Raw genomic sequence first — 14,329 nt, forward strand, 5'->3', positions numbered from 1 at the left:
AAAAATTTAGAATTTTTGAATTGTGAAAAATAAAAGTCATAAAGAACACTGAAAAGCTACGAAACTTTTTTTGAGTCACTTTTTCCTTGCCTAAACATACGCTCCTTTAATTCTGGCACATGTTTTTCCCCTAATCAGTCCGTCAAATGATCCTATTACCCTCAAAGATAAAACAATTAGTACGTAGGGATGGTTTAAAGGTGAGTCTCCTACAAAGGACCAAGTCAGTGCCGCTAGGTCTCAATATGATGCAGATAAGCATGATCTAAAGGCTGACCTACCCTGGGGTTCACTAACTAGGCTGTTCGAGGGAGCATATGGTTGATAGTGGCTGCAATAGTTTTTCACCCACTCTATACCAGTCGACGGTTCCCCCTCCTAAAATAAAAGTGGCTCAATTAGAGATCGTGTACACAACGTGTATTACAGAATTTGTTGCAAAAAAAATTAACTCGGGTTATGCAAATGATACCAGATATAAAACGATAACACATAAAAGAAAAAACTGTAAACACATAGCAAGTAGGCACTCAATAAAGACAAAACGAATACAAACAATAACACAAACAACGTCTATACACCCATAATATCAAACTAAACCGATATAACTCCAAAAAATAAGTTCGAATTTTGAAAAGTATCCCCAATAGAGTCGCTAGAGCTGTCACACCTCTTTTTAACAAAAAGATAAGTTGATTTTAAGTTCCAAAAGAATTTTTATTATTAAGTGACAAAATAAAAATTTGTTTCGAAAATGACCTTTTATATTCAAAACTCAGAGTCGCCACTTTGCATAAATCGGGTGTGCCAAGTCAACCTTGGATATCCTTTTTCAAAATAATTTTGACTCTTTAAAACTGATCCGTAAATAGAGATTTCGGTTAAGGAATTATGTTGACCAAGGGAAGGTGTTAGGCCCCCCTCTATCCATTAGTTCGACCACGGTTGCTTGGTGAAGTATATCAACTAATTTGCTAATATAAAATGTATAAACCACATAAACACACAAAAACAAGCAAACAAACAAATTAAACAAAATTCAAAATCAAAATAATGTCCAGTCTGAAGTATATAGTCTCAAAAATAGAAAAATACAAAAATATAAATCCTATTCTAGGCTAATCCTAAACTATGCTCTAATGCTTTACCTGATGCCTTGAGCATTCATCACCGATGTCCTCTGAGTATAAAATACTTTGAGGCATTACCCGATAAATAAGTACAATATGACCTTGGGACATTCCTGACGAATGAATACATCTTCAAATCTTGTGCGATAAAGTAGAAAGAACCATTCACACGCACATTCAAACATTCAACAAAACACCATTTCTAAAATTTGCCTACCCGACTTAGCATTTGGCTACTAGTTTCGATCTAACACATGATGTTATCAAACTTAGCAAATTCGACACCTATTTTACATCAAACAAACATCAACAAACATCAATTAATCAACACAAACTAATCACATTAATTTTCTATCCATTTTCAATTCTCACCCTCCAAATTCATTCTCAACATGATTAAACTAATTCAATACGCAATCCACCAATCAAGATTTCACATCCAAATCCAACATCAACCAACACAGAACGAAGATTCAAACATGCTAAAACACACAAATAATTCATAATTACGTATAAATATGAGGGAGGGAAGATAGAATTGGAGCTTCCGAATGCTCTCAATTGATTAAGAAGAGAATAAAAAGTTGTCCCGAAACCTCAAAGAATACCAAAATCCCGACTACGATCCAACTACAACACGATAATCTTCGAAATTTGATTCGAATCAAACCCACGAAGAAGATGAACAACCTGGGACGACGATACCCAAAACCAAATGAAATACCAACACTAACGCGATTCCAGATCAGTTTTTGGGGAAAAATGGAATTGGTGGTACCGTCTGCTGGCGGGTTTTGCCGGGACAGTAGCAGGTTCCACCGGCGATGTTTTTCGATGGTAAATACAGCATATTTCCGACGAAAAACTCGCCTTAAACAGTCAACAAGTGTCGGGTTTTCTCCCTCTCTCTCAATTTCTATCTTCTTCGATGGAAATTGTGTGTGCATTCTCGGTGGTGTATAAGTGTGTGAATTCCTTTTCTGGTGAGGTTTATATTTCCCGATGACTGTGTGGGTGTGGGTGTGCGGGGGGGGGGGGGGGGGGGGGGGTTTTCGGTGACTGTGTGTGTTCGTCGACGAGTGTGTGTGTGCTTTTTGGTAAGTTTGAGACGCGTATGTGTGTGTACAGTGTTGAAGAATGTATTGTGTGTGTACAGTGTTGAAGAATGTATTGTGCGTGTTGTGTATATGGTGATCCTTGTGGAGTCTCCCCCCTTTTGTGAGTATTCTCCCCTCACTCTATATGTATGGCGTGTGTATATATTCTCAAAAGGAAAAGGAAATGTGATCCAGCGGTGGGGGTAGGGGGTTACATGGGGTATAAGAGGTAGGGGTTGGGTGAGGGGTGTGAGTTAGTTGAGATAAAATTTGTTAGAATTAGGGAATATTAGTGATTCAATTTATTAGGATTTGTTGTATTTGTTTCCTTGAGGGAAAGTGTAGAATGGGTGGGGCTATGTGGTAAGGTAAAACAAAAATGGATAAATTGGATTTTTGGGAGTGGTAAAATTAGATATTTATAGTATGACGTGATTGTATTGTGTGTATTTAAAAATAAATCTTAAATTTTATTTAGTTTGAAATAAAACTTTCAGCTTAAATTTGTTAAATTAAAAAGAAATTTATTGTTTATGACACTTCATTTAAATACATGTTACATATATATTATAAAATATTAAAATTATCTTCATTTTAGTTGATATATACAATATCAATTTTCAAGTGATTGAAAAACTAGTTAATTTAAAATATGCAATTCAATAATGGAGTCAACATTTTTATTATTCTTAAGAGAAATCAAAATATATATAAATAAACATAATAATTAATCAAATAATTCAACGTATATAAATAAGCCTTGACACATCCAACGCTTGACCGCAATTTTCTCTATACTTGTCACGTATTCGATAATCTAGTCTTTGCCTCCAATATCTTTACCTATGCAGTTATATCATGTCTCGTAACATTTTATGCAAAGTATAATAAAGCATTACAACATAGTACTTGAAATGTCAGTTTAATTTGCTTTCTCAATCTACATTTAATAAAGCATAAGGTAGTGATCTTCTCTTCAATATGCATTACTATACTTCATATGATTGAAAGAACAATTTGTCCAATCATTTTACAAATTGTGAATTTAAATATCAATTTGACAGTTAGGTATAGTCAAACTCAAATATGACATTCTTAATTTGTTAAGAAAAAACTAATAATTATACATACTGAAAAAAGGAGTAAATTATTCTGAAAGAAATCTGTAATTGTTATAAATATATTTACATTATAGTGAATGTCTATCAGGATCTAATAAGATCTAGTTGATATCAATCAGGATTTGAAGTATTGACTTTTAGTCAGAAACAAGAAGTATTTTCTTCTATAAATAGAGGGATTTTGTTCATTGTATAATCAATCATCTTATAATCTCTCATACTCAAGAGAAATAAAGAGTTCTCTCATCTTTTTTCTATTTATTTTTATTCTTTCTTTATATTTCATAACACTTTATCAGCACGAGATTCTAATCAACTGAGTAAAATCATCCAACATTATTTAGTCTTACTCATCCAACATTATTTAGAGGTTTTGTACGCGTATATCCACAATAAGTTAAGTGTTTTGCAATTATGTCATATATATTTATGTTCATATCTTGAAAGAAAAAAAAAAGTTCTGTCGTGCATGTGATGTGTGTATTGTGGTAGTTTCTTTTATCTACAGGTGACACTTTGAAAACAAGATAGCTAGCACGGTTGCCTTTATAGTTTAACCATGTTAATGAACTGCAAAGATTTTCTGTCAGACGCATTACTGGATATGGTTTGTTGCTTTATTGAAATTTTGAAAACGGATCTGTTATTAATTTGATTTATTGGTGAATTTTTAAGGTGAGATTATAAATTTAAAAGTAATTTAAGGTTAGTAATTCATGTTATTTGTTTTTTACTACTAATGATATAATTATTGTTTGATTAAGTTCCATCAATTTATGAATCAAAGACGACTTATATGGATAAGATATTGAGATTGGATCTCAATGCACCATATTGATGATATTATGATGGCTAAGACAAAATAATGTGTATTTCATGAAAAGTCATGAAACATGTCTCATTGAATATACTCTATATCCTGAAGTGAATGTGGTAGCAGTGCATAATATGTCTGAAAGAAGACTAGTGATTGAATACACAAATATACACATGGAAGGACAATATTATGATAAGGGAAAAGGGTCAAAAATACCCCTCTACTTTGATCAATTGGTTAATTTTACCCTTTGTGATAGTATGAGGTTAAATTTACCCCTATTATTATCAAACTAAATAAAATTGCCCCTCAAGTGGATGAAATCTATCCAAATTAACTGATTTCAATTAACTTAACAATTTTCCTCATCTAATCTATTTTTAACTAATTAAACCCGCCTAATTAACTTAATCTTCTTCCCAAACACACTCATTTCCCCAAATCAACTGTCACCGCTGGAAATGGGTCGAACAACCACACACACAAGAATCAGAACAAAATTCTTTACATTAGTCCCAATTTTTTCAGCAAGATGCTTTCATTAGTACTATCAAACAATTCTTTCTTAGGCTTCTACAAACAAGACAAAAGGGTGTTTGAACAATAAGTATCAACACATTCTACACAGAGTCAGGGTTACAATCCAAGCAAACAGCAGAATTACTCTCCGCTTCTTCACTTACTCTCTTTCTCTCACTAGCACACACACCCTACCAGATAGAGCAACTCAACAATGGCTTACCCAAATCATCTGCTCCAAACAAGTCGTCAACCGCTAAAAGGGTAAATTTCTTTGCATTAGCTTCGCCCTCTCGTACTCTTTCGATTTCGACGAATCTACCCAACCCGATTTATACTAATTTCTTGACATGGAGGAACAAAGATTCTCAAGGAGGAAGATACCATTTCTAAAAAAAAAAAGATTCTCAAGGAGGAAAATTTTACTTAAATTTCTAATGTTCAGTATATATAGGACGAAATGGTATCCACCTATCTTTTTCTTCTTATTTTTCAGCAAGAAAATTGGTGTTAAAAAGGTTGTTGGGTTCCAAGAAGAAGGAAAGAAACAACAGAATCATTTTTCAACAACAGATCTTGCCCATTTATGATGATGACAGTTAATTTAGAGAAAATGGTTGGGTGGGTGTTTGGGAAGAGAGTTAAGTTAATTAGGTGGTTCGGTTGGTTAAAAATAGATTCGATGAGTGAAAATTATTAATTTAATTAAAAACAGTTAATTTGGATGGATTCCATCCACTTGAGGGGTAATTTTGTTTAGTTTGATAATACTAAGGGTAAATTTGATCCCATACTATCACAAAGAGTAAAGTCAACTAATTAATCAAAGTCAAGGGGTATTTTGACCCTTTTCCCTTATAATAATGATCATCAAAAGTGATGATATTTTCACACACATATTATGATCATAAGATTTGTTAGAGAAAAATTCTCTACATTATATATATGCCTCGATTTTCTTTTGTAATAACAATATTTTGAAAGAAGTTATAAGCTATCAGAATTCGATAGGCTTAAGGCACGATTATGTTTCATTCTTGGAGAATGAGAAACTTATTAATGCAAACGTGTACTTGATTGTGATGGTTTCACAATTCACCTATGGAAGAGGCAGAATAACTGAGAAGAGTTATTTTAAAATCTACTTCTAAAGCAGTAAATCTAAATTTATTCATGTAATAGTAAATTTGAAATTTACTAACGTAAGAGGTACGTAAACTTGGAGTTTGCTAGAATAAAAGTTCATAAATTGACATAAACGATTCCGACATCTCAAAGATGTGTATACTAACTATTGAACATATATTGGAGAATTAGAAAATTCTTCATTATTTTTAATGTTGCTTGTTCTCATGATAAGTTAGTTGGACCAACTAGTTTTGAGATTGGATCCCTTAAAATCTGAAAAGTATAAAAGGTGAATAAGAGCCCGTTCACCTATCATGTGATATGTTGAAAAGATGCATCAATAAGATGATCACATGTACATTCATTGTCAACCTGCGTTTGACATTCATAAAGTAGCTTGCTCAATAAAATTGAGTTAAGAGCATAACTTTCAGATTGTGTAATCAAACCAATTCATCTTGATGATGATGGTTGCATTGAATGCCTTCGATAAATAGCTAAACCATTACTAATGAGAACAAAGTCTTACGTGTTAGTCCAAAATATGATATGTTGCATACAATAGCATTTGTATGCATTAGAACACTAAATTATGATTAGTTATTCCCTCTCAATTGGTTCAAGGTCGGGAACTAACTATTCCATCTAGTAGTTTTGATGTGCGGTATACGACTAAATAATAGACCATGATACACAAAGATGGATTCCATAAAGAAGGTGGAGGATGTATGTTACTTTGCCTAACATAAGGGGAGGTTATAAGAAACTATGAAATATGTTAGAAATTATCATAAGATCCTCATTCATAAGATAATTCAAGTCATATGCCTAAAGTATCTCGTATTTAAGCTGCAAGTGCTCCTATTTTGTGTCCTTAAAGGACAAAGTTAATGCATGTATGAAACATGGCAGACTAATCAGTTCCAAATGAAATAAGGAGCAAATAATCATAATAAGAAGACAATGTGCTCTTGAAGATCCTACGACATAACACTTCATGAAACCTTATGATAGTTTCAGGTACCTGAAAATAATAAAGTGATGATATCTCAAAATGTTATGTCACATTGCGAAACGATACAAAATGAAAAACCATCGATGATATCTTTGATACAAAATTAGCTTAATATTGTCAAAGATTATGAGGATCTGAATTCTACGTTAATTTAAGCATGCTGACGTAGAAACATTTTTCAAGTGACATGAAAGGATGTATCTTGGTAAGCATAATACTTATTTGATTTACAGTCCAGCCACTTGAAGATGTAACATATATTGATATTGTCACTTGACAAAAAACCATATGAAAATACCTAAAGAATTCAAAATGTCTGAAGCATATAAAGTTTCTGGGAAACTTGTTTATTATCCTTATGAGGGATAAATTGATGGTATGAATATTGTTGAAACTCTTGAAGAGTTTTCTAAAGAAATAGATTATTTGCTGAAATAAGAAATATACCGAATTAGATTGGTTGTGAAGTACCATATCTTAGTGTAATTGATGCACTCATGTATCTTGCAAATACTACAATGCTTGATATAGCCTTTTCAGTCAATTTATTAGCAAGATATATTTCTGCTCCTACTAGGAGATATCAGAATAAGATAAAACACATGAACTTGTTTTATTCTAAAGATTGCAGTCTCGATTTTATTGATTATGCTAATGTTGGGTATTTAATTAACCCGCATAAATCTCGATCTCAAATAGGATACGTGTTCATATATGGGGATACTACTATATCTTGGAGATATACAAAGCAGTCTATCATAGCCACTTCATCGAATCATGCTGAGATAATAGCTATTTATGAATAAAGCCGAGAATGCATATGATTGAGGTCTATGATACATCTCATTCGACAAAAATGTGGTGTGAAATGTGATAATGTACCCATAATTTTATATGGAGATAATGAGTTATGCATAGCATATCTTAATGGAGAATTCATAAAAGGAGATAGAACGAAGAACACTTCATCAAAGCTTTTCTACATACACGAGCTACAAAAGAATGGAGATATTAACATGCAAAAGATTCGTTCAAGTGATAGTGTGGCTGATTTATTCACCAAGTCTCTTCCAATTGCAACTTTCAAGAAGATGGTGCACAAGATCGGGATGCAAAGGTTCAAGGATGTTCTCATTAGGGAGAGTTAATACGCGTTGTACGCTTTTTCCCTTACGAGCTTTTGTCCAGCCGGATTTTCCTTGTAAGGTTTTTAATGAGGCAACCTATATGCGTATTGTTAGAGATGTGTACTCTTTTTCCTTCACTAAATTTTTTTTCCACTTGGTTTTTTCTAGTAAGGTTTAAACGAGGCACATTATCTATCTAGACATTCAATGGGGAGTGTTATAAATATATCTACATTATAGTGAATGTCTATCAAGATCTAATAGGATCTAGTTGATATCTATCAGGATTTGAAGTATTATTTTTTAATCCGAAACTAGGAGTATTTTTTCCTATAAATAGAGGGATTTTGTTCATTGTATAATCAATTATCTTATGATCTCTAATACTCAAGAGAAACAAAGAGGTCTCTCCTCTTCTCTCTATTTATTCTTGTTCTTTCTTTATATTTTATAACAGTAATATTATATGGTGTATAATGAAGCCAAAAAGGGAAACAAAAGGAAAATGGAAAGAAATACAGAAAAGAAAAAGATGTACAATTGGAATAGTGGGTGGGGTGAAGTAAAAAAGAAAAAAACAAAGAAGATAAAGTTAAAGGGTATTTCATGCAAAACTTTATTATGTGTCTCCTAATTGTATGAATTTTCTGGTCACACAACTTAATGGACTCAATCTTTACATATTTGAGTATAAAAACTCTTAATCAACTAAATTACGAAAGAAAAAGAAATTTTACAGAATTTTATATCAGTTATGCGATGAAGTACGTGTATATGAGAGAATTAATATCGAAAAAGGCTCAAATATGTTATTGAACTATCAGAAATGACTTATTTATGCCATCAGTTAAAAGTTCGGATCATTCATGCCATCGCTGTTACAAATGCAACAAACAATGTAAAGTAAGTCCGAACTCTATATAGACCCTTATGAGTAAACCTTCACCATACAAACTAGAAGAAAACACTCAATCCTCAAAATCATCACAACATCTCAAACTTCTCCACTAATCTCTCCAAATATTTACTAGAGGATGACCTAAGCGAACAGTGTAAGAAATCGCTATCTACTCTACCCAAAGAAAACGGATGGATTGGATCACATATGTACAAATATCAATTTTTTGGGGTACTCTGCAAGAATAATACAAGGTGTCATTGCATGTTAACAACAATTTCAATCTAATGATAGTGATATCATCCTTATTACAAATCCTAAATCAGGAACCAGTTGGTTAAATCACTTTTGTTTGCTCTAGTAATTCAAAAGAAATATCCTATTTTTGAACAAAATCACCCTTTACTTGTCAAGAGCCCTCATGATCTTGTTCCATTCTTGGAATTCAAACTCTATGTTGATGGTCATGTCCCTAATTTTTCATCCTTCACTTTACCTAGACTCTTGTCAATTCATTTGACCTGTACTTCATTGCCAACATCTTTCCATGATTCAAAGACTAAACTTGTTTACTTGTGTAGGAATCCGAACACTACTAAAAAGAAGGGAAAAACGGACCACAAAAACCAACCATAAGGGGTCGGTTTTCCCCAATTTCTGACCACCAAACCGATCAAAGTGTGTGGTCGAAAAAGTAGTTGTAGTTTTTTAAAAATCGACCACTTGTGGTTTGTTTTTTTTTTAAAATATATATCTATATATATATATATATATATATATATATTTAAAATTCATTATTATTTTATTAAAATTGAAAAAATAATTTAAAAAAATTAAAAAAAATCGACCACAAGTGGTAGGTTTTCTATTAAATTTAATTAATTATTTTAATAGAAAACCGACCACTTGTGGTGGTTTTCTGGATTTTTTTAAAAAAAATAAAAATCAACAAATGATCCAACATGCAATGCAACAACATCAACAAACCAAATGTAAATACTTTCAAAAGTGTACAACACATACAAAATGTCCAACAAACGTAAAAACTACAACAATAGTTTCAAAAGTGTATAAACTACAATAAAATGTCTAAATTCAAAGTACAACACATACAAAAGTCCAAAAACTAAAAATCATCTTCATCGAGTTCGTCCTCGTCTTCCATATCCTCATCGATGCTGAAATCATCCAGGGGTGTAGACCTTTTGCAGCCCGAACTGCATCACCACGACACGAAAGAATAATCCCTGTAGTCTGAATGAAAGAGCTGAACTGCTCCTACATCATCCTTAGTTGGGATAATGTTTCCTCCTTCTTCTGCACTCTTTCTCTTTATTCAGCAATCTCTTTAGTGAGTCCCTACACTTAACCATTTTCAAGCGACTACATCACCGAACAAACCATTTTCAAAACAAAAAAATCCCCTTTAAAGTACCTATACTTAACCATTTTCAAGCGACTACATCACCGAACAAACCATTTTCAAAACAAAAAAACTCCCCTTTAAAGTACCTATACTTAACCATTTTCAAGTAACTTACCAACCAAACGATATTCAAACCAAAAAAATCTCCTTTAAAGTCTCTACACTTAACCATTTTCTCGTAACTAAGTCACCAACTAAACGACATTCAAACCAAAAAATACCCTTTAAAGTCCCTACACTTAACCATTTTCAAGTAACTAAGTCACCAACCAAACGACATTCAAACCAAAAAAGACCCTTTAAAGTCCCTACGCATAACCATTTTCAAGCGACTAAGTCACCAAACAAACCACTTTCAAAACAAAAAAATCCCCTTTAAAGTACCTATACTTAACCATTTTCAAGTGACTAAGTCACCAACCAAACGACATTCAAACAAAAAAATCCCCTTTAAAGTCCCTACACTTAACCATTTTCAGGGGACTAAGTCACCGAACAAACCACTTTCAAAACTATAAAATCCCCTTTAAAGTACCTATACTTAACCATTTACAAGTAACTAAGTCACCAACCAAACGACAATCAAACCAAAAAAATCTCCTTTAAAGTCCCTACGCTTAACCATTTTCTCGTAACTAAGTCACCAACCAAACCAAAAAAGACCCTTTAAAGTCCCTACACTTAACCATTTTCAAGAGACTAAGTCACCGAACAAACCACTTTCAAAACAAAAAAATCCCCTTTAAAGTACCTATACTTAACCATTTTCAAGTAACTAAGTCACCAACCAAACGACATTCAAACCAAAAATCCTCCTTTAAAGTCCCTACGCTTAACCATTTTCTCGTAACTAAGTCACCAACCAAAAAATATTCAAACCAAAAAATACCCTTTAAAGTCCCTACACTTAAGCGACTAAGTCACCGAACAAACCACTTTCAAAACAAAAAAATCCCCTTTAAAGTACCTATACTTAACCATTTTCATGTAACTAAGTCACCAACAAAATGACACTCAAACCAAAAAATCTCCTTTAAAGTCTCTACGCTTAACCATTTTCTCGTAACTAAGTCACCAACCAAACGACATTCAAACCAAAAATTATCCTTTAAAGTCCCTATGCGTAACCATTTTCAAGAGACTAAGTCACCAAACAAACCACTTTCAAAACAAAAAAAATCCCCTTTAAAGTACCTATACTTAACCATTTTCAAGTGACTAAGTCACCAACCAAACGACATTCAAACAAAAAAAATCTCCTTTAAAGTCCCTACACTTAGTCATTTTCAAGCGACTAAGTCACCGAACAAACCACTTTCAAAACAAAAAAAATCCCCTTTAAAGTACCTATACTTAACCGTTTTCAAGTAACTAAATCACCAATCAAACGACATTCAAACCAAAAAATACCCTTTAAAGTCCCTACGCTTAACCATTTTCAAGCGACTAAGTCACCAACCAAACCACATTCAAAATAAAAAAATCTCCTTTAAAGTCCCTACGTTTAACCATTTTCTTGTAACTAAGTCACCAACATGGATAGACACACCCAATGTTGCAATAATTCCCTAAACAATAGATAAACAACAAATCAGTTTCTTATCAAATATTCACATGAATAACTAAATTTTTTTTTTTTTTCTTGAGTTCACTATATGTTAAACATTCAAAATAGTGTATAGAGTGCACTGTAAGCTAGATATTCTTATACAATCCAACTAAGGGACATGCTCCTAGACACTTCTATTTACCTTTATGCTAAATCTACCCAAATCTTTCAAGTAAAAGAATGCAATTGCTAAGAAGAATTACCAAATGATAAAAATAAAGTACATGTCATTTGCCTTCTTCTCCACATGTGAGTCCACAAGTTCAACAACTCATTAGAGAGTAGAAGCTTCACAAGATAGCCAACTACTCCAAATTTGAGGAACTTAATGACAATAGAGACTTCATCTTGTGATGGCATCACTCTGAAACAAAAAAAAAAGAAATATTTATTGCTTTTCACTGCACGGATGAATATGAATCAAAAGAAATTTTGACGAAGTCTCCAATTAAACTTTATCTGTTTTAGATTAAGAAACTTGTTAAATAAATAAAAAATATTTTGAAACTTTAGAGCATGAAATTAAACCTAAGATGGGTTCAAAGCCCATCATTTTTCGACGAAACTTGATCAGAGAAGCAGCGAGGCGGCAGCGTTGATCGGGGAGAGAGGCAGCGAGGGTTGTTGGTTTCGTTGGATGGTGGTGAAAGAGGCGGTTGGCTTGAAGGGCGGCGCTGGTTCGCTCTTGGTTGGACGGAGAAAGAGGATGTATGGAGGGTTCCTCCAGCCATGGTGGCTGGACGACGGTGGCTAGCTGGAGGTGGCTGCCATGGCAATGACCATGGACCGAGAAAAGGTCTTGAGAGAGAGGGGGAAAAAAACATGTGAGCTGTGGCTATTTTGTGGAAAATAATGATTAGGGTTTGAGTGTTTTGTTTTAAATAGAAAGAGGGGAAAATTTAATCTCAGCCGTAGATCATTTTTTGATCAATGGCAGAGATTTAAAGTTATAGGATATTTGAAATTGGGTCACAATTTGGGCTAGAATCGAGTTCAAACAATGGATTGAATTTAAATAAAATTGAGAAGATAATTGAAAAGATAAAATAAAATCGGGTCAGATCGGGTTATTCACAATTTTTTTAAAAAAAATATCAGCAAAATTTAAATAGATTCAGTTATCTAGCTTTCTATTACTGCACGAGATATATGTATATTTACATATATTCAATTGTTTATCGGCTTTCACATACGTACTATAAACATCACATACACGATTTTACTATCCCATATAATAATTACAACGTATTTCACAAATACTCAATTGAATTATAGATTACATTATAATCTTATGTCATTAATATACCTTCACTGTATAATATATATATATATATATATATATATATATATATATCCTATATATATATATATTAAGTTCTAAATACGTACTATATATGTCACACACCTAGATAGTAAGGTGTGGAAGTCGCGGATAAGGGTAGTAGGTTAGTGCATGTGTGGGTCATAGCTAGAGGTTAGGGGACTCTAGTGTAGCCGGGTTAGTAAGCCTACGACTGTGTCCATTGGTAGGAGCCGCTAGTGTATGCTACTACTAGGGGGTGTCCTTTTCTTATTTCTTATTTCCTGTTTATTATTTTCGTATTGCTCTTATTTTAGTGTCTCACTTAGCTCTATTTTCGGTAGTTCTCATTTATTATTTTGGCTATGCCGCCTATTCTATTTCATGAATCACTATGATCTTGTTCACTATTTATTATCTTGAGCTGGGGGTCTATCGGAAATAGTCTCTCTACTTCTTTGGAGGTAGCGTTATGAACTACGTACATTCTACCTTCCCCAGATCCCACTTGGTGGGAATACACCGGGTGGTTGTTGTTGTTATATTAATGCGATGTGTTTCTTATACATATTCAGATGATTGATCGATTAATTATATTTGATTAGCTTAATATACTAGGTTTTGACTACATTGTTCATCAATCGATCACTAGTATATATATGTCATACCATTGAGATAATGATATTATGTTCCTATTCCAGTCATATTTAATAATGTAATATATAAACGATAATTCATCATAATATAATGAACGTATTCTATTATAAGTTAATATACTTGTGGATGTGATATATATATAACGCATTCAAGAGTTCATATATAAACAGTCTCTCTACTTCTTTGGAGGTAGCGTTATGAACTACGTACATTCTACCCTCCCCAGACCCCACTTGGTGGGAATACACTGGGTTGTTGTTATTGTTGTATTAATGCGATGTGTTTCTTATACATACTCAGATGATTGATCGATTAATTATATTTGATTAACTTAATATACTAGGTTTTGACTACATTGTTCATCAATCGATCACTAGTATATATATGTCATATCATTGAGATAATGATATTATGTTCCTGTTCCAGTCATAATTAATAATGTAATATATAAACGATAATTCATCATAATATAATGAACGTATTCT

At 32.9% G+C, this 14,329-nt stretch overlaps 1 pseudogene; it reads left to right on the forward strand.

Annotated features, from left to right (window-relative positions):
• LOC107846741 overlaps positions 1 to 14,329 on the forward strand; it is a 48,687-nt pseudogene that overhangs the window by 17,189 nt on the left and 17,169 nt on the right.

The sequence above is a fragment of the Capsicum annuum genome, chromosome 11, assembly GCF_002878395.1.
Source record: "Capsicum annuum cultivar UCD-10X-F1 chromosome 11, UCD10Xv1.1, whole genome shotgun sequence".
Classification (NCBI taxonomy): Eukaryota; Viridiplantae; Streptophyta; class Magnoliopsida; order Solanales; family Solanaceae; genus Capsicum; species Capsicum annuum.